Here is a 22924-nt window from a genome sequence, read left to right as displayed (position 1 = left end):
TTCCATTCCCTCAGTCTCTGCTCCATCCCCTGTGCCTGCATTTCTTATAGACTGGATAAATTTGGGGTTGAATGTTTTGTGAGTGCTTTGGTGTCTCTATTGCTCAATTTGTGTTCCTGCCTGGGTACAGAAGCTAACCTCTTCAGGGTCCATGTCCCCAAAGTAGTGAATTACAGGTAAGGATACCTGCATTGATTCTTGGGAGCTTTTCTTATTATAGATCTCTATCTCATCCTGAAGATTCCTGCTACCTCCTAACAACTGCCAGTGGAAGATTTTCATTCATTTTCATGGCCATCTTGTCATCTCTCCTGTCCTTCCTCACAACTGATCTTGAATCTCACATTTCCCTTCCTATCACTTCCTCACAGTTCCCTTCCTCCATCTGCCTCTCCTGTTTTATTCTCCCTTCTAAGTAAGATTCAAGCTTCCTCCCTTGGGCCTCCCTTCTTGTTTAGCTTCTTTGGGTTTATAGAGTTTATCAAGGTTGTTGTATTTTATGGCTAATTTCCACTTATAAGTAAGTAATACCTATCCATATCCTTTTGGGACTAGTTTACCTCACCCAGAATGATATTTTCAAGTTACATCCATTTGGCTGCAAAATTCATGATATCTTGTCTTTGAATAGCTGAATAGTATTCCACTGTGTAGATATACCACATTTTCTTCATCCATTCTTCAGCTGAGGTGCATCTAGATTGTTTCCAGTTTCTGGCTATTATGAGTAAAACTGTTAAGAACAACATTAGTTGAGCTAGTGTCTTTGTGAGATATTGAAGCAACTTTAAGCTGTATGACCAGGAATGATATAGTTGGGTCTTGAAGTAGACCTATTCCTAGTTTTCTAAGAAAACTCCAAAATCAATTTCCAAACATGTTTAACAAGTTTGTACTCTAATCAGCAATGAGGGATTATTGTCATTGCTGCATGTCTTCACTATCATGTGCTATCTCTCTTTTTTTTTAATCTTAGTCATTCTGATGGTCATAAGATGGAATCACAGAGTTATTTTGATTTGCTTTTCCCTGATACTAAGGACATCAAACATTTCATTAACAGCTTCTCAGTCAGTTGAGATCCATTTGCCCAGAAACTGTTTAGTTGTGTACACCATTTTAAAATGGGTTATTTGGGGTGTTAGTGTCTAACTTCTTGAGTTCTTTGTAAATTTTGGATACTTCGCCTTTGTCAGATGAAGAGTTGTTGAAGATACTTTCACAATCTGTGGTTTGCAGATTTTTTTCCCTATTGACAAAAAGATTTGCCCTTTGCCTAAACAAAAGTTTTACAGGTTTAGGACGTCACATTTATCCGTTGGTAATTTAGAAACTGGGTCTTTGTTGTTCTGATTATAAGATTCTTCTCCAGTACCAACGTCTTAAATGCCAATTCCCTGATTCTCTTCTATGAGACTTAGTGTATCAAGTTTTATGTTGAAGTCCTTAATCCACTTGGACTGCAGATTTGTGCAGTGTGAAAAGTATGAATCTATTTTCACTCTTCTACATGAAGATATTCAGTCACTCCAGCACCATTTGTTGAAGATGCTTTCATTTATTCATTGAGTGTTTTTTCTTCTTCATCAAAGATCAACTGTACACATGTGTGTGAGTTTATTTCTGTTTTTTTTTTTACTTTATGTTGATCAATGTGTCTGTTTCTGTAAAATACCTAGCATTTTTTAATCACTAATATTCTGTAGTACAGCTTGAGATCAGCCATGTGATTCCTCCTGAAGTTCTGTTATTGTTCAAGATTATTTTGGCTATCCTGAGGTTTTTGTTTTTACAGATGAAATTAAGAATTGCTCTTTCAACAAGATGTTATATATTATTCTTGGCTATTGCAAAGGGTGCTGTTCCCATAATTTATGTTTGCCCCTTTTGCCATATGTATAAAGGAGGGCTACTAATTTATTAGAGTTAATTTTGTAGTCACACAATGTGCAGTTTTGAGCTGTAGTAATTTTCTGGTAAAATTTGGGGTGTCATTTATGTATATTATCTGATCTTTGGCAACTAAAAATATTTTGACTTTTTCCTTTCCAATTTGTATGATCTTGATCACAGACATCTGCCTGCATCAGCTTCCCAAATGCAGAGAAGAAAGTCATAGACCCTCACTTCTTGGCAGGGATTGATTTTTTTCTTCCCTACTTCTTCAGGTTCTTTTGTAAGCATCTGAAATCTGTGAATAACTCAGGTATAGCATTACATCATCTATAGTATAGGACATCTCACTGTAGATTAAACAGGTACTATGACGCTATCCCATGACAAAGGAAAGGGCTGTGTAGATAACCTAGAAGAAGAAGTCTGAAAATCCATTATTTATCCATATGATACAAATGCAAATCAGTAGCTTCCTGTTTGCACATGCACCCAGATTGGACCCTGTGCTACAGCCCTCTCTACCCCAATCATACTAAGAGAGAGCTTGACACGCCCCTCCAGGAGTACGGGCACACCCAGGCTCACAGATATGTTCACCACTATTGCCTCAATACCTAGCCCAATTGGTAACCACCCAGGTACCGGGGTACTCAGGTACCTCTGCCCAGTAAGAGACATTATCCTTCCACTTTTCATTTGTGCCTAGGAGCTGTCTTTGTGCTACAGCCTTATCTATCCCAATCACATCCCTTGACAGCTTGACCTCCAGGAGTTCTAACACATCCAGGCTTACAGGATCACAGAATCACAGTCAGATGACAAATCCAGGTAACACCCAAGTTACTCAGATGCCAAGAGGCAATTATAAGAACTTAAGAAACAGCAACAAAAGCCAGTGATACTTGGCACCATCAGAACCTAGTTCTCCCAACAGAGCAAGCCCTAGATAACTCAACACACCTGAAAAGCAAGATTCTTATCTAAAATCCCATCTCATTATGATGATAGAGTACTTTTAGAAGGACATAAATAATTCCCTTAAAGAAATACAAGAGAACACATGTAAACAGGTAGAAAATCTTAAAAAGGAAACACAAAAATCCCTTAAAGAAATACAGGAAAACATCAACAAGCAGGTGAAGGAATTGAACAAAGCTATCCAGGATCTAAAAATTCAAATAGAAACAATAAAGAAATCACAAAGGGAGAAAACCCTGGAGATAGAAAACCTAGAAAATGGATCTGGAGCCATAGATGCAAATATGACAAACAAAATACAAAAATAGCTGAGAGCATGTGTCCTTATTACATGTTGGAACATCTTCTGGGTATATGCCAGGAGTGGTATTGCTGGATCCTCCCTTAGTACTATGTCCACTTTTCTGAGGAACCAGAAAACTGATTTCCAAAGTTGTTATATCAGATTGCAATCCCACCAGAAATGTTAGTCTTATTTATAATAACCAGAAGCTGGAAAGAACACAGATGTCCCTCAACAGAGGAATGGATACAGAAAATGTGGTACATTTACACAATGCTGTACTATGCAGATATTCAAAACAATGAACTTATGAAATTCTTAGGCAAATTGGTGGATCTGGAGAATATCATCCTGAGTGAGGTAACCCAATCACAAAAGAACATGCATGATATGCACTAACTTATAAGTGGATATTAGCCCAGAAGCTCAGAATCCTTCTTAGAAGGGGGGACAAAATACCCATGGAAGGAGTTACAGAGACAAAGTGTGGAGCAGATACTGAAGGTTTGACCATCCAGAGTCTGCCCCACCTGGGAGCCATCCCATATACAACCACCAAACCCAGACACTATTATAGATGCCAACAGAAGCTTGCTGACAGGAGCCTGATATAGCTCTGCCAGTATTTGCCAGTCTCTGTCAAATACAGAAGTAGATGCTCACAGCCATCCATTGGATGGGCCACAGGGTCCTCAATGAATGAGCTAGAGAAAGTAACCAAGGAGCTGAAGGGGTTTGTATCCTCATAGGAGAGACAATAATATGAACTAACCAGTACCCTAGAACTCCCTGGGACTAAACCACCAATCAAAGAAAACATATGGTGGGACTCATGGCTCTTGCTGCATATGTAGCAGAGGATGGCCTAGTTGGTCATCAATGGAAGGAGAGGTCCTTTGTCCTGTGAAGGTTCTATGCGCCAGCATAGGGGAATGCCAAGACTAGGAATCCTACAGAACATCAAATAGACTGGAACAGAAAAGAAATTCCTCCAGACACATAAAAATCAAAACACTAAATGCACAGAAAATAGAAAGAATATAAAGAGGTTAGGAAAAATATTCAAGTAACATATAAAGGCAGACCTATCAGAATTACACCAGTCTTCTCAATATATACTCTAAAAGCCAGATGATCTTGGGTAGATGCCATTCAGACCATAATAAAACAAATATACCAGCCCAGGCTACTATATCCAATAAAACTCAATTACCATAGACAGAGAAACCAAGCTATTACATGACAAAACCAAACTTAAACAATATCTTTCTACAAGTTCACCCCTATAAAGGATAATAGAAGGAAAACTCCAACACAAGGAAGGAAACTACACCAGAGATAAAGCAAAAAAAAAAAAAAAAAAAATAGCCTTCTCATTACAATCCCAAAAGAAGTGAGTTACATATACATAATTCCAGTTTTAACAACAAAAATAACATGAACAATCATTAGTCCCTAATATCTCCTAATATCAATGAACTCAATTCCTCAATCAAAAGAAATAGTCTAACACAATGGATATGTAAACAGGACCCAGCATTTTTCTCCCATTAGGAAACACACTTCAGTGACAAAGACAAACACTACATCAGAGTAAAAGGCTAGTAAGAATTTTCCCAGGAAATGTTTGGAAGATTAAAGCTAGAGTAGCCATTTTAATATCAAATTAAATTGATTTTCAACGAAAAGTTATCAAAAATGGGGAAGTGTACTTCATACTCAGCAGAGGAAGAAACTACCAAGATGAAATTTCAATTCTTAACATCTATGCCCCAAATGCAAAGACACCTACATTTATAAAAGAAACTTTAATAAAGCTCATAGCACACATTGCACCTCATACAATAATAGTAGGAGACTTCAACAGCACAATCTCACCAATGGACAGATCATAGAAACAGATACTAAACAGAGACACAATGGAACTTAAGTTATGAACCAAAATAATTTAACAGATATTTACAAAACATTTCACCCTAAAAGAATAGACTATGCCTTCTTCTCAGCACCTCATGGTACCGTCTCTAAAATTAACCACATAATCAGTCACAAAACAACTGTCAACGGATGCAAGAAGATTGAACTAATTCCATGCAACCTTTCAGATCACCACAGACTTAGGCTGGTTTTCAATAACAGCAAAAGCAACAGAAAGTTCGTATATATAGTTGAAGAAATCTACTCAATGAAATCTTGGTCAGTGAAGAAAATTTAAAAAATGAATTAACATATTTTGTTTTTTGAATTTAATGAAAATGAAATCACAACATACCCAAAATTGTGGGACAGCATGTCAGCAGTGCTAAGTGGAAAACTTATGACCCTGAGTGCCTTCATAAAGAAATTAGAGAGATCATAGAGAAGCAACACATTTTTTTTCAATTTTTATTAGGTAATTTCTTCATTTACATTTCAAATGCTATCCAGAAAGTCCTCTATAGCCTCCCCCAGCCCTGCTCCACAACCCACCCACTCCCACTTCTTGGTCCTGGCATTCTCCTGTACTGGGGCATATAAAGTTTGCAAGACCAAGGGGCCTCTCTTCCTAATGATGGCCGATTAGGCTATCTTCTGCTACATATGCAGCTAGAGACACACCCTCTGGGGGAACTGGTTAGTTCAAATTGTTATTCCACCTATAGGGTTGCAGACCCCTTTAGCTCCTTGGGTACTTCCTCTAGCTCCTCCATTGGGGGCACTATGTTCCATCCAATAGATGACTGTGATCATCCACTTCTGTATTTGCCAGGCACTGGCATAGCCTCACAAGAGACAGCTATATCAGGGTCCTTTCAGCAAAATCTTGCTGGCATATGCAATAGTGTCTGAGTTTGTCAACTTAACAGTACATTTGAAAGTGCTAGAACAAAAGGAAGCAAATACACCCAAGATGAATGGACTTCTGGAAATAATCAAACTCAAATCCGAAATCATCCAAGTAGAAACAAAGAAAAATATAAAAATAATCAACAAAACTAGGACATGGTTATTTGAGAAAATCAACAAGATATATAAACCCTTGGCCAAACTAACTAGATCACACAAATACAGTATCCAAATTAACAAAATCAAAAATGAAAAGGGAGGTATAGCAACAAAATCTGAAGAAATTCAAAATATCATCAGATCCTACTACAAAAGTGTATACCCAACAAAACTGGAAAATATGGGTACAATGGATAATTTTCTAGACAGATACCAGATGCCCAAGTAAAATAAGGTTCAGATAAGCCATCTAAACTGTCCCATAACCCCTAAAGAAATAGCAGTAGTCATTAAAAGTCTCCTAAACACAAAAAGGTCCAGGACCAGATGGATTAATGGAAAATTCTATCAGATCTTCAAAAAGACCTAATAACAATATTTTCAAACTATGCTAAAAATAGAATCAGAAGGAACACTAATTTATTCTATGATGCCACAGTTATGAAATCACAACATACCCAAATTCTTAGAAATAGAACTTCAAACCAGTTTCACTTATGTATATCAGTGCAAAAATACACAATAATTATCACAAACAGAATGCAAGAATACATCAAAATGACCATTCACCATGATCAAGTAGGCTTCATTCCAGGGGTGAAGGCATGGTTCAATATATGGAAATCCACCAATGTAAACAAACAAACTCAAAAATAAGGGAATACAAAAAAATTGTACTTTGAAGATTCATAGGCACATGGAATGATCGTTTCTCTGTACCAGTTTCTCCCTTATCTGAGCAATATTGGGCATAGGTGCATGAATGGTAGGGAACTATCTTATTTACCTCCCTTCATGTAATCTGCTGTCATTATTCTGGAGCCATCTTCCCTGCTTTTTGGTCATACTAGCCTGGTAAAAAGGTTCTGGGACAGAAAAATGATCTCTACTCTTTCAAGCTACTGAAAAGTTTCAGTAATTCTAGCCTGACCCCCAGGAATCTTAAACTGTTAAATATTTACCCTTCTTCTAGGATCTCATCCTGTCTTCACCCTCATTTTTGTTATTATTTTTTGAACTGTCAGTCATAATTTACCAAATGTAGGCTGTAGGCTATTTTTTTATTTATACCCCAAACATTGCCCCTGTCCTGGTCCCTGCATCATAAAGTCCCACCTCCTATCCCCCTCACCTTTTCCTCTGAGAGGGTGGGACACCCTGGGTATCACCCCAATGTAGCACATCAAGTCTCTGCAGTATTAGGCAAATACTCTCACACTAAGGACAAACAAGGCAGCCCTGTTTGACCTGATAATGCAGTCAGGTTACAGATTAAGGGGAAAACCTCTGCTCCAGTTGTTGGAGGACCCACATAAAGACTGAGCTGTACTTATGCTGCATATGTATATGCCAGGAGGACTTGGTCTAGCTTATATATGCTGTTTGCTTGGTGGCTCAGTCTCTTAGAGCCTCTAGTTGTCCAGGTTAGTTGATTCTGCTGGTCTTTCTGTGGCATTCCTGTCCCCATTAGGACCTTACTTCTTTCCCCCAACTGTTCCATTATGGTTCCAAATTTCCATCCAATGTTTGCCTGTAGATATCTGCATGTGTTTCAGTCATTTGCCTGGTAGAGCCTCTCAAAGAACTGTTATACTGCTGTACTCTGCAAGCATAACAGAGTATCATTAATAGTGTCAGGGATTCGTGTGTGTCCATGGAATGGGTCTCAAGTTGTGCCAGTTATTGGTTGGCGATCCCTTCAGTCTCTGCTCCATTTTTGTCATGGCATGTCTTTTAGACAGGACCAATTTTGGATGGAAATTTCTGTAGGTGATTTGGTGTCCTTATCCCTTCCACTTGGGGTTCTGCCTGTCTTTAGTAGGTGGCTGGTGGCCTCTTAAGTTCCATGTCCCAGCTGTTAGGCATCTTGTCTATGATCACCCTGCAGGGTATCTTTTAGTAGGGCATCCATAACAACATTCTTTTGTAGAGGTGAGATACACATATTATACACATGCAGTGATAGTTACTAAATGCTAGTATGAATTTAATTTGTTTCACCTATATGGTTCTCTATATATCCATACTCTGCCCTTCATTGTCTCTGATATTTTGGGGAGTTACCACAAATCACTTTACTTTCATTTTCTGTATCCACTAGCACCCAAGTATTTTATATATATATATATATATATATATATATATATATACATATATATACATATATATATAATATATATATATGTATATATATATTGGAAGGATCAATATACATAAGGCCTCCATTCACCCTGTATGGTCTCCCTTGTAGGCAACTTTAGCACCCTATCTGAGGAAGTTTCTAACCTGAAAGGCCTTCTTTACCAGTGGTAACAGTATTTGTAATTCCTCGTTGCCATTTCTTTTTACTCAGGAGATAAATTGTTGGTCTGCCCTTAATGCCCTTCATAGATTCACTGATAAGATGTTGAGTTGCCTGTTAATTTTGTTTCTAGAAATTCCTGCTTGGGAAAAGTCTATTCCAATCTGTTTTGGAAAGGCTTCTAAGAGGTATTTTTTTCCTAGCTTCTAACTCTCTTATTAACCCTTTTACATTATAACCTTCTAAATCTAGTTTACCAGCTTTTCTAAATCATCCAGATCACTCAAGCTTCTCCTTCTTCATACAGGCCACACCATATCATGGAGCTCAGGACTGTGACCAAATGTCCCTGGTATTTGCTGAGTATTTTTTTTCTCTTAATTTTTCTGTAAACACAGTTTGATCTGAGAATGTAAACTGGGCATCAAATACTACTTCTCACACCTCCAGTTCTTTTTATCAGGGCCTTGACTTTTATTTTAAGTCCCTAACATGCAGAGGAATTTCAGCGAGAGATAACAAGTTATCAAAAATGGATTATACAATCCAATATTTCAGTGGCCCTTTTTCTGTCCAATTGTCCATTATTATAAAGCCTCTGTTTCATAGAATGATAGGTAAACCTATCTGCCACCTTGACCAACAGCCTTATAAGCCAAGTGGAATGGGATTCCTTCTTTGCTTGTTTGAAAATGTTCCTAGCTTCAATTCTTCTGAAGCTGAATTTTCTCTGATTATTTTATTTTCATTCAATGACTCATTGTGAAAGACTACATCAATGTGCTGTGTCATAGATATTTTTTCCCTTTATCTCTATTAACGTTTGGTCCTGAGTGGGTCTGTAGTCATTTCCAGGTCTTTCCACGTGTTTGCAAGTTTGAGGTCCCTTAAAGACCTTTGTATTGCTTTTGTAGTCTGGGCCTTCTTCCACTTTAGATGCTGTAACAATAAAAATTTCAAGCTAACATCTCTACTTCTAAGTCTCTATTATCCAAGTTACCAACTAAGTTTGCAGGCAACTCTATATCTCTTTCTTGCAATAATTCCATCCCTATATCTTATGTCTCCCTCACAACAGTCTCTTTAATAGGCCTCTTATTTAACACGGCAGTGGTGAGACTGCTTCTGCAGCTGCTCCTTTGTGTGCTCTTTTGTGTGCTCCTTTGTGTGCTTTGTGTGCTCATAATCTGTTACTTGTAGGCCTTGTAATGTCTGTGCTACGGGTAGAGGGCACCCATCAAAGAGTCATGGCACTTCATATGACCTGGAATAACATTATATCCTAAGATTTTCCCCAGTGAAAATTGTGTCCTCAACTTAGGTAGCTTTAAATGTTGTACTCTGTCCATGCCCTGGCCACTATGCCCACAGTTTCCATAGGAACAAACAATCCTGTGTAAATTGCCACTACAATGTGTTCCAACCCCCACCCCTTCACACACAGTCACACCCACAACATCACTTTTTTTTTTTTCATCTGCTTCTCTATTTCCCTTTATGACTTTTAATACCACAGCTCTTCCCAAAACTTAGGTTTTTGGTATCCTACCAACTTTGTCAAGTATTAATAGTTCCTTGTAGGGGAAGAAATAAGGTCTTATACTTCTGCTAAGGTTCCAAGAACAAACCAAGGCACAACTTCTTCATTAATGTTCATTCTGAGTAACCAATATATTTATTGGGCATCTTTGCAGACAATTGTTAAAGGGGATACCAACAGATGTCTGGACATTTCTCCTTTAATAGTCTGCACTTCTAAAGCTTTAACCAATAGGTATGGGTGCTTCCTATTAGCTGCACAAATGGAGGTTCAGCTTTAGTTTTCCCAAGCCTAATGTATGTGCTTTACCCCCCAACTCCAGGCCACATGCAGATAGGCCAGTTGGCCAAAAGCTGTTGGATACTCTGCTGGCAGACTTAATATACACACTAGCATGCTCTTTTGAAAGTTGGCATAGATAATGCCCCAAGATGGCAGTTGTTTGACTCAGACTAATCTCACAATAGCCTCACTGGTGACCCTGATTAGACCAAACACAGAGAAAAAAAAGTAAGTCATGAAATCTGTGACACATTTTTTGTGTTTGTATGTGTATATGTGTGTGTGTTTGTATGTTCAAATTTGTGTGTGTGTGTGTGTGTGTGTGTGTGTGTTGTGAAGGGAGGAATTATCTTGACAGGGGTGAAGGAGAGATAAGAGAATGTGGGAAGGGAGAGAGTAATTACTATGATTCATATACTTATATTAATTTGTCACAGAACTAATATTTCAAAAATGATAATATTATGCCCAAACACCATAGAATACATATTCTACCCCAGAAGCTTATATATGTTTATCAAACTCATTTCGACTGCACCAAGTTGAGGCCCATCTTTCTCTCACATCTTCTGCCTTTGTACATATATTCTACCCCATTGGAAATTCTGATCCTTCCCCTAATCATATTTCATCTAGTTGGCTAACTAATATTTAGAATTGCAGATCTGAATAGGGAAGCAAGGATCTCCATGGGAAGGAGAAATATAAAAAATTTCACTGGTTGACAGGACATATGTATGTTTGAAAACAGGAGAGTTTATGTTGTGGGGAAGGAGGTTAAAATATTGGTTGAAATGATGAGAATTGGGGAGGGGGCATTTTGAGAGCAATGTGTAAGCCTAGTGCACTGGAAAGGCCCATGGAATCTATGAAAGCAAGAATAGCAATAACTCCTATTAATGATGGTCAGGGAGCTTGGTCTAGCCATCTACTGTAACCAAGTAAGACATCAAAATGAAAGATTCAAACATGAACTCAGCCTCAAAACCTTTGACCTAGTTTGTCCCGTGTGCAGTGTTATGGGACTGAAGCTTTGCAGAATTTTCATTAAAGGCACCAAAATGACTTTATCCAGAAATTGCTGGGAGAAGATCAGCATCCTATAGCCAAGTGTTAGGTGGAGCTTTGAAAGTTCTTCATAGGAGGAAGAGGGGAAATTGGAGCATCCAGAGCAGTCCAGCCACTATTAGAACAAGAGATCACAGACCACAAAATCAACTAGCTGGGACTCATGGGGGCTCTCAGAGAACAGGGAGCCTTTAATGATATGACCTAGGTCTTTTGAATATACACTAAGGCTGAGTAGCTTGGTGTTCTTGTAGGAATCATAAAATTCAGAAAAGGGCCTGTTCCTGACTATTTTGCCTAATTGGGAGACCTTTTCTCTCCTAGTGGGTTGAATCATCCAGCATTGATTCCATGGTATGTATTTGACCTTACTGTAGCTTCTTATACAGTGTTTTCTTGATATCCTTGGAAAAGCTTCTCTTTTCCAAAGAAAGCCAAAGAGCTTGTATCTGGTGGAGAAAAGAGGTTGGGGGAAAGACTAGGGGAGGGAAAGATGGATGAACTGCAGTTTGGAATACATGAGAGAAGAATTTTAAAAAGAAATATTTTTCTTCTTCCCATCTGTTTTCTTATATAAGTCTACTGGTATTCTGTCAACATATCTTTAAGCACTATGACACAAATTTTAAATGATCTGTTTTGATGCCAAAAACCTTCACTAAATATGCAATGGTATAGTACTAGGAGAATGAACCAAGAGCTTTGAAAGAGTTTTAAAAATTAATTGAGCAGTTTTTGAATACTCTTGTGCATAAATTTCTTCTATGCAGTGAAGCTCTGCTATAACAAAGAGAAATAAAAAATGTAAAATTATTGAAGAAGAATTTGAAAATATACTTTTGATCACATTAAAAATTCATTCATTCTTGCTTCTTCACTTGGCTAGCTATTCTAAAATACATTTTCCATACATTATCCAATTACTTCTTAAAAATATTTCATGAATACAGTCTTAGAACATTCAAGACTTAAGATTTTAGTTTCCAGACATATTCACATTCATTAAGTTGTTAAGACCTGTATTCATATTCTTGTATTTAAAACATTTTACCTGGGTATATAACCAAAAGGAATATGGTTAAGTGATTCCTAGGTCATATTGGTATCAGTCCTTTAAATTGAACTCACCTTTTTATCTGTTTTAATGTTTATCAAAACAGCAACATTGCTCAAAATGTATTTTTCATTGGGTCTAGAATATAGCTAGAAACACAAAGAGCAACAACTCCCTGTTGCTCTCCCATTATTTATCAAGATATGATTGGCCTGGATGGAATGTGTTACAGTAAGATGTAAGGGTCTTTATAATTACCATTTGCACATTTATCTTCACATTTGCTTCTGACTCTTTGACTATGGTTTTATGTCTTGATTTGCAATCAGGGAAAAAATATTTGTTTCTTATGTTTGGCTTTCATGAATTGACTGGGTAATGTCAATGGCACTATAACCATTTGGAGTTCTGTAGGCTTCCTGTATATTCATGGGAATCTCGTTCTTTAAAATTTTGTTGAAGATATTTACTGGCCCTTTAAGTTGGAAATCTTCCTTCTTGTCTATACATATTATTCTTAGGTTTGGCCTTCTCTCTTTTTTTTATTAGATATTTGCTTCATTTATATTTCAAATGCGATCCTCAAAGTTCCCTATATCCTCCTCCGACTCTGTTTCACAACCCACTCACTCCCTCTTCTTGCCCTGGCATTCCCTTGTACTGGGTTATATAATCTTGACAAGACCAAGGGCCTCTCCTCCTATTGATGGCCTACCAGGCCATCCTCTTCTACATATGCAACTACAGACACAAGCTCTGGGGGTTACTGGTTAGTTCATATTGTTGTTCCTCCTATAGGTTTTCAGACCCCTTTAGTTCCTTGGGTACTTTCTCTAGCTCTTTCATAGGGGCCCTGTGTTCCATACAATATATGACTGTGAGCATCCTCTTCTGTATTTGCCAGGCACTAGCATAGCCTCACAAGAGACAGCTATATCAGGGTCCTGTCAGCAAAATCTTGTTGGCATATGCAATATTGTGTGGGTTTGGTGGCTGATTATAGGATGGATCCTTGGGTGGGGCAGTCTCTGGATGGTCTTTCCTTCCATCTTAGCTCCGATTTTTCTCTCTGTAACTCCTTGTACCTCATTCTGAGAAGGAATGAAGTATCCATACTTTGGACTTCCTTCTTTATGAATTTTATATATTTTATAAACTGTATCTTTGGTATTCTAAGTTTCTGGGATAATAGCCACTTATCAGTGAGTGCATATAATGTGTGTTCTTTTGTGATTGGGTTACCTCACTCAGGATGATATACTCCAGATCCATCCATTTGACTAAGAATTTCATAAATTCATTATTTTTAATAGCTTATTAGTACTCCATTGTGTAAATGTACCACATTTTCCATAACCATTCGTCTGTTGAGGGACATCTGGGTTCTTTCCAGCTTCTGGATATTTTAAACAAGACTGCTATGAACATAGCATGTCCTTATTACAAGTTGGAACATCTTCTGTGTATATGCCCAGGAGAGGTATTGCTGGATCCCCTGTACTATTATGCCCAATTTTCTGAGAAACTGCCAGACTGATTTCCAGAGTGATTGCACAAGCTTGCAATCCCACCAGCAATGGAGAAGTGTACCTCTTTCTCCACATCCTCACCAGCATCTCCTGAATTTTTAATCTTAGCCATTCTGACTGGTGTAAGGTAGAATATCAGGGTTGTTTTGATTTGCATTTCCCTGATGATTAAGGATGCTGAACATCCTCCCTGCCCCGGCTTTTTCAGCCATACAGTATTCCTCATTTGATAACTCTTTGTTTAGCTCTGTACCCCATTTTAATGGGGTTATTTGATTTTCTGGAGTCCAGCTTTTTGAGTTCTTTGTATATATTGGATCTTAGCCCCCTATCAGATTTTGGGTTGGTAAAGACCTTTTCCCAATCTGTTGGTTGCCTTTTTGTCTTTTTGACAGTGTCTTTTGCCTTACAGAAGCTTTGCAGTTTTATCCTGGATTTCCTGAATATTTTGGGTTAGGATCTTTTTGCATTTCACACTTTCTTTGATTTTTGTGTCAATATTTTCTTTGGAAGATTCTTCACCTGAGGTTCTCTTTTTTATCTCTTGTATTCTGTTGGTTATACTTGCATCTATGGCTCTTGACTTCTTTCCTAGATTTTTCCATCTCCAGATTTGTCTCCCTTTGTGATTTTCTTATTGTATCTATTTTTAGATACTGGATGGTTTTCTTCAATTGTTTCACCTGTTTGTATGTGTTTTCCTGTAATTCTTTAAGGGATTTTTGTGTTTCCTCTTTATGGGCTTCTATCTGTTTTCCTGTTTTCTCCTGTATTTTTTTAAGGGAGTTATTTATGTCCTTCCTATAGTCTTCCATTATCATCATGAGAAGTGACTTTAGATCCATATCCTGCTTTTTTAGTGTGATGGTGTGTCCAGGACTTGATATGATGGTAAAATTTGGTTCTGATGATGTCATTTATCCTTGGTTTCTGTTGCTTCTGTTCTGAGGCTTGCCTCCTGCCATCTGATTGTCTCAAGTGCTACCTGACCTCCATATATCTGATTGGAGCCTGCCCATCCTGTAATCCCTTTCGAGTTAGAACTCCTCAGAGTCCAGCTTTCTCTGTGATTCTGTGATTCCTGGAATCTGTAGTGCTGAGATTCTGGGTGTATCCAAGTTCTTGGTAGTCCTGCTTCTTCTGAGACCCTGAGATCTTGGTGTGACCAAGCTCCTGGGATCCTTGGATCCTAAGATCCTGGGCATGTTAGAGAACCTGGAAGTGGTACCTCATCTAGGGACCATGATGTTATCTGCTGAGTTTGAAACCAAAGAAGACCAGCACAGACTGGTAGGAAGTCAAGCCACTGGTTGGGTGTGGCTCTTGTTTCCCTGCTCCTACTGGCCCCCTGGCACTCTTTGTGTTGTTGGAACAGATGTTGAGTTTCATTCTCCAGTGATCCTAAGATCCTGGCTGTGCTAGGGTTCCTGGGGAGTGGAGAGTCCTCTGGGGACAGTGGGACTGTCCTCTGAGTTTGCACCCATTCTAAAATATTAAAACAAAGAAACAAACAAACAAACAAAACACTACAAACCCTACTTCCAATAGAGGATTAATATCCAAAATATACAAAGAACTCAAGAAATTACACTCCTGAGAACCTAATAACCCATTTAAAGAGTTATACAAAACCTCTAAACTGAGGAATCATGAATGGCTGATAAGCACTTAAAGAAATGTTCAACATCCTTAGTCATCAGGGAAATTCAAATCAAATTGACACTGCCATTCCACATGACACCAGTCAGAGTGGCTAAGTTCAACAACTCAGGTAACAGCAGATGCTGGCAAGGATGTAGAGAAAGAGTAACTCTCCTCCATTGCTGGTAGGATTGCACGTTGGTACAACCACTCTGGAAAACATCAGATAGTTCCTTAGAGGATTGGAAATGTTCCTTCCTAAGGCCCAGCTGTACCACTCCTGGGCATTTACTCAAAAATGCTCCAACACATAACAAGGAGACATTCTCCATTCTTTTCATAGCAGCCTTATTTTAATAGCCAGAAGCTAGAAACAACTCATATGTCCCAAAACAGAGGAATGAATACAGAAAATGTGATCCATTTGCAGAATAGAGTACTAGTCAGCTATTAAAAACAATGAATTCATGAAATTCTTAGGCAAATTGATAGAACTAGAAAATACCATCATGAGTGAGGTAACCAAATCACAAAAGAACAAACAGTTATGTAGTCATAAATAAGTGGACATTAGCCCAAAAGTTCAAATACCTGTGATAAAACCCACGAACCGTATGAAGCTTAAGCAGAAAGAAGACCAACATGTGGAACGCTTCAATCCTATATAAAATTGAGAATAAAATAATCACAGGAAGTAGAGGAAGGGAGGGAGGGACCTGGGAGGAAGCAAGGAAGGAGGATAAAGGGTGATAGATTCAGTATGGGAAGTGATAAGAGAAGTACAGAGGGTCAGGGAATTGAATACAATTATAAAGTAGTAGGGTATGAGGAACTGGGGATAGCCACTAGAAAGTCTCAGAGATAAGGGAAGTTGGAGGCTCCCAGGGCCTAATGAAAATGACTTTAACTGAAATACCCAATAAATGGGAGATAGAACCTGTAGAGACTACTTCTAGTAGATAAGCACAGCCCCCAGTTAAGGGTTGGGGCCAGCCACCCATCTTAAAATATTTAATTCAGAATCATTCCTATTTAAAGGAATTGTAGAGACAAAAAAAAATCGAGCAGGGCCTAAGGGAAAGGCCATCCAGAGACTGCCCCACCTAGACAGAGATCCATCCCATCTGCTGACAGCAAATATGACACTATTGCTCATAACAACAAGAGCTTGCAGATAGGATCCTGGTATAGTTGTTCCTTGAGAGGCTCTGCTAGCACCTGATTAATACAAATACTCACAACCAACCATAGGACTGAACCTGGGGACACCAATGGAAAAGCTAGAGGAAGGACTTAAGGAACTGAAGCAGATTGTAACCCCATAGGAATAATAGTATAAACTAACTGGACCACCCAGAGCTCCCAGGAACTAAACCACTAACCAAAGATTGTACATGGAGAGATCCATGGTTCCAGCTACATATGTAGCAGGAGATGGCCTTGTCAGTATATCAACACCTACAAATATTGTCAAAACACAAAGGACACTATGATAGTTAAGACCAGTGGCTCTCAAACTTCCTAATACTCTGAACCTTTAATTCAGTTCCTCACATTTTGGTGACCACCAGTCATAAGCTTATTTTATTTCTACTTCATAACTGTAATTTTTCTACTGTTATGAATGAATCTGAATATAAATATCTGACATGGAAGATATCTGATATAAGACCCCCATGAAAGGTCATGTAAACTTAAAGTGGTCAGGACCCAGAGGTTGAAAACTCATTGTTTAGGCAGAAATTTTAACACATTTATCTGTTATTTCTTCTAGCCGTAATATTTACAAGTATGTTATATTTGAAATATGAACTTATTTTTCAGTAATTAATAGCTTATAACTTGTTAGTGTGCATAGTCTCTTCCTCTCCCTCCCCCTTTCTGTCTTTCTTCCCTCTTTTTTTTTTTTTTTTCATTTACTTTCTTTCACAGTGAGCACTTATTGGTACTAAAGACAACAAATGCCATTATAGACACCCAGAACAACAATGTTGCTTTTAAAATAACCCATGGAAAGAATATACTTTTACCATCACAGGAAGAGAGTATCAAAAATTAGAACTCACTATGTGCTGAGTAAGAAATAAACATTAATTCCCAGCATACAATTAGTTATACTGGCTCTACTGAAAAGTTTTGACTCAAGCACATGCTTGAACCAGGAAAATATGCAGAGGGTATAAAGATAGCATGGTCCTTTGAATTGTAAAATGCTGTTAGAACGACTATAGACTAAATTTTTCTTAAATATTAACATATAGGTAGTCATCATGTGTGTAAAACAGAGCACAAGCTGTAAGAATATATATATATATATATATATATATATGTATATATATATATATATATATATAATTTGAATATAGGGACATAGTTAAAATTAAAAGGAGTTAAAAAATGTTGCTGCCAATATTATGAGGAGTTTAAAACTGGAAGGAACAGTAAATTTTACTTGAATCTACCTGAGTTCTTATTTCACAGAATGAGAAACTAGCCTCAAATTAAACCTGTAAGAGAAACACACTGGAGGGATAAATAAATTTTAAAAATATAGATCTTTACGTAAAAGATGCAGACAGAATTCCATTATAAAGTTGTATTAAGTGGGATAGGAATGGGGAAGTTACTGTGATATACAAAAATTGTAGAAAGTCATAATTACATAAAGTTAGCATTGAAAAAGATAAACTCATACACAAATAAAAAGGTATTTATGAAATAAGCAGTACTCTTTCTAAGAATTAAGTTCTACAATGTGGGGCATTGGGCTCTGCACAGACAGGCAGGTCTCCAGTTGATCTGAGGTCTGAACCCTGAGAGTGGTGATAATTCACCTACATGACATGGTAAGCATTCCATCATTCTCCTGGAACTCTGGCTTCTGCCTAAGTTACCACCCCCCACAGCCCCCAGAAGAGAAGCATGGTCAGTAGTAAAGTAAGCAATGGCCCAAGCTTCAGACCTTCAGGCTAAACTACTTCCCAGTTACCTAGCAACAGTGAAGACCATTAAAAGGGCTATTCATACCCACCTCACTTTCTTACTTCTCACTGCTCTCCTCTTACTTCTTACCCCTCACTCCCTCCTCTCTCCTCTCCTGTTGTCTCCTCTCCTCTCTCTTTGTCTTCTCCTCTCCTCTCTCCTCTTTCTTACTCTCTCTTTCTCTTTAGCCTTCTCTCTCTCTCTCTCTCTCTCTCTCTCTCTCTCTCTCTCTCTCTCTCTCTCTTCTACCTTCTCTCTTTCTCCCTGCCTTTCTATAATAAAGCTGGTTTTTATTTTATTTTATTTTTTATTAGATATTTTCTTTACTTACATTTCAGATGTATCCTGAAAGTTCCCTATACCCTCCCCCTGCCCTGCTCCCCTACCCACTCACTCCCACTTCTTGGCCCTGGCATTCCCCTGTACTGGGGCATATAAAGTTTGCAATCCCAAGGGGCCTCTCTTCCTAGTGATGGCTAACTAGAGACACGAGCTCTGGGCTCTTAAACCATAGAATGTTTCTGTTCATAAAGGCCCACTGTGCTTGGAGGATGGGACAAGCTTTCTCCTAATGAGCCATCCTGTGCTCCAGTCAAGATCTGCTGTGCACACTCTTGCAGGTGTTGGGAACCTCTTCCCTCATCCCTCTCTCCTATAACCCCAGGGCTTTAGCAAGGTAGTTCTGGGAATCCCAGGTAGGGCTACCCCTTGGCCACCCCCTGAAGAGTGGGATAGAGCAATGCCCATCCAGGGATGAGTGGAAAGTGTATGGTAGCTCCCCCATGCCTGACTGGCCAGAGAATAGGTGAAACTGTCGGGATGTGGGCCTTTTCTCCTCTCCCTCATTCCCAGGGCCCCCTTTTAAGTTCCCAACACTACAAGACACAAAATAAAATCGATGATGAGACTGATTTGAGAAAAAAATAGAGCTATAAATTATAAATAGGATCCTAAATAAAATGAAATAATTTAATAATAAAATTGACAACAGCATTTACATGTTGAACATATTATATTAGTATTGGGCCAAATTAATTTTCCTTGTTTATAGTTGTGTTTTGATTATGTAAGACATCAGCATTAGGGAAACTTTAATACCAAAGTCAAGGAAATATTCCCTATTTTTACTTTTGTAAGTTTAAATTTATTTTTTAAATAACAATATTAAACATTTTAATAATGACATATAAATTACCATCATTACACGTGAACATCTTAGATTAGATTGATACACATTTGTTGCATTAACTTGATACTAATGAACACATTTTACTGTTGAATTCATCCCTCAGGAGACTCTTTAACATAATATTCCAACAGAAAGTTTTACAGATGAGAAACAATTTCCCAATAAACTGACAGTATTTTTCCAATGGCATATAGAATTTTTAAAAAGATAAAATTCAATGCCCTTTGAATGATACAGTTTCCAGTCTTCAATAAATACTATTTGCCAGAAACTCTGTTAGACTTCCAAGACCACCTCTTTGATATTTTGTTAAAATACAGTAAAATGTGCAGAAGTTTAAGGTAAGATATTAACCTAAAAAGGTTTATGGTAATTTGCTGGTAATATTAACAATGTATCAAATATATGTTAATAGAGAAAGACAAAAACTCCATGGAACAGCCACCTGTGATCAACAGCACATCAAAAGTAATCAGTATTTTGTTTTTGCCTTGAGATTCTGAGATTTTAGCCTGGCTATTCTTGATTGTAGGAAACACTAAGCCATTTTAATACTTTTCCAGAGAAACCATGTTGCTTTTCTTTTAGATAAATACATCATTGATGGTAGAAAAAAAAACCAACCTGTTTTGTCAAAAGTCAGTTATTGTACACTGTGTGTGTTTCTCTATTTGTCAGATTTATTTCTAATATTAAAACTAAAAGCAATATCATTGCCAATTGATGTACTTATATACTTATCTTTGACATTTACTGTCACATTTTTCACTACTCAAAGAACAATAGCTAAATATTTCTGTTTGTTGATGTGAAATTATGAAACTCCTACTAAAGCTTGCTCCCTTGAAATATTGAACATCACAATGCTAATCATCAGAGTGGCAGGCACCTATATAAGGCTGGTAATTCTATCTTTTACAAAACATATAATCCCTATATGAAATGAATGGATGGAGAAAAGTTATTACTGTTTGAAAGTTGGTTAGTATACTTTTCAATAGATAAGATAGCCTGTTAAGGAGTCCCAGTGGAGCAAGAGACACACAAACCAACCATGAAACTTTCCATCCCAAATGTATCCAGTCTTCAAGAAATGCAGGCATATGGGATGCAGCAGAATGATCAACCAATAACCAGCCCAACTTGAGACCCATCCATGGGCAAGCACCAATTCCTGATACTATTAATGATACTCTGTTATGCTTATTGACAGGAGACTAACATGGCTGGCCTCTGATAGGTTGCAACCAGCAGCTGACTCACACAGATGTAGGCACCCATAGCCAAAGTGTGGATGGGGTTGGGGACTCTTATGAAAGAATAGGAGGAAGAATTGCAGCAGCTAAGGGAATGAAAAACTCCACGGGAAGACTAACAGAGTCAACTGACCTTGACCCTTGGGGCTCTTAGAGACTGAACTATCAGCCAAAGTACATACAGGGGCTGAAAGACCCACAACGTGAGGACTCCCCCACGTTCTGACTCAGGAGAGGCGACACCTCAAAATCACCCACAAGAAACGGTCTTGCTGCAAACTGCAAGAGGATTTTTATTTAAGAGCACTCTCGGGCCCAAGGTCATACACCACGCAGGGGTAGAGGACCTTGGCACCCCGAGTAGCTGGGTAAGGAGATATTTAAAGGAAGAAACCACAACTCAAGGAGGTGGGGAGGGCATTGTTGGAAAATACCGAAGATACCAGTTAAGAGTCACAAGGAAGTACAAAGTCACAAGTGTCACAAGGAATACCTGGTAATTGTTAACTCTCAAGACAGTTTCTAAGAGCCCCTAACAATAGCACATTTGCATTGCAGGTTCCGATAATGATCAGGGTGACTTTCTTTGAATGAACACTCTTTGAACCCAGGAAGCAGGTGGGTGGAGGAATGTCTCTATCTGTTTTATGATCACAAAGGCCACATTCCCAAGCCTGGGCCTAAAGGCCTAGAATTTTGTTTTTACATTTTACTCTTTCAGGGCTGGGGGAAGATTTCCTAGTACATACATAACAGATGTATAGCTTGGTCTTCATGGAGGTCCTAAACAACTGGAGCAGGGGCTATCCCAAAAGCTGTTTTTTGCCTTTGAGTGGGATATGATTTTTACCTCAACTGCCTTGTCTGGCCTCAGTGGGAGAGGAAAATCCTATCCAGGGTGGGGGTAGAGCCAGGGGAACCACCACCTGCTCAGAGGAAAAGGGGGTATGGGAGAAGGTTTGTGTGAGGGGGTGACTGGAGAGGTCACTGAGCAGGATGTAGAGTGAATAAGACAAAAAATAGCCTGTTCGACCATGTAGATAAATCCATTGTTAGTAACTCCACAACCATAGCCTGGATGGAATCAGAGCAGACAATACCACATTCTGGTTTGTTTGTTTGTTGTTTGTTTCAATGCTTCAAGGATTTTTTTCTAAACAATTTAATTTTGACACAGTAAATCAGTTTCCTTGATTATTATGACTAAGGGAAATAAAGATAAATAGCTTGGCTTGCATAGATGGAATATTTTAGGAACATGGGTGATATAAAAGTAATGGGAATACTGGAAAGAGGATGTTTAAGAGGGTGTGGGTATAGAGAGATGTGGGAAACAAAGCATTAGGTGGATTAACCAAAATGGATGATGTACAAAAGAGCCATTTGAAATCGTAATATTTGTAATATAATTACAATACACAATTTAAAAATAAAATGAAGGGACATAATTGGCATGGCTAAATAATGCTCTTATATATGTTATTAGTTGCAAGAGAGTTGAGATAAACTAAATGTAGGAGATAATTACAAAATTAAAACAAACTTCTTGTTATAAATTATTTAATATAGAATTTAATACAGATCAAAGCCTTCCTTAAAACCTCAAAAGAAAGCAATATGTATAGTCACATAGGAACCAATACGCAGTTCTTGTTTGTGATTTTTAAATGAAAAGGGAAAAGAACCTGAAAGACTCACAACGTGAGGACTCCCTCATGTTCTGACTCAGGAGAGGCGACACCCCAAAATCACCCACAAGAAACGATCTTGCTGCAACTGCAAGAGGATTTTTATTCGAGAGCGTTCTCGGGCCCATGGTCATACACCACGCAGGGGTAGAGGACCATGGTGCCCTGAGTAGCTGAGTAAGGGGGTATTTAAAGGAAGAAACCACAATTCATGGAGGTGGGGAGGGCGTTGTTGGAAAATACCAAAAATA

The sequence above is a fragment of the Mus caroli genome, unplaced genomic scaffold (genome assembly GCF_978045245.1).
Source record: "Mus caroli unplaced genomic scaffold, Mus_caroli_1 scaffold_5, whole genome shotgun sequence".
Lineage (NCBI taxonomy): Eukaryota > Metazoa > Chordata > Mammalia > Rodentia > Muridae > Mus > Mus caroli.
The sequence above is the reverse complement of the archived record's forward strand: the minus strand, read 5'-3'. Positions refer to the sequence as shown.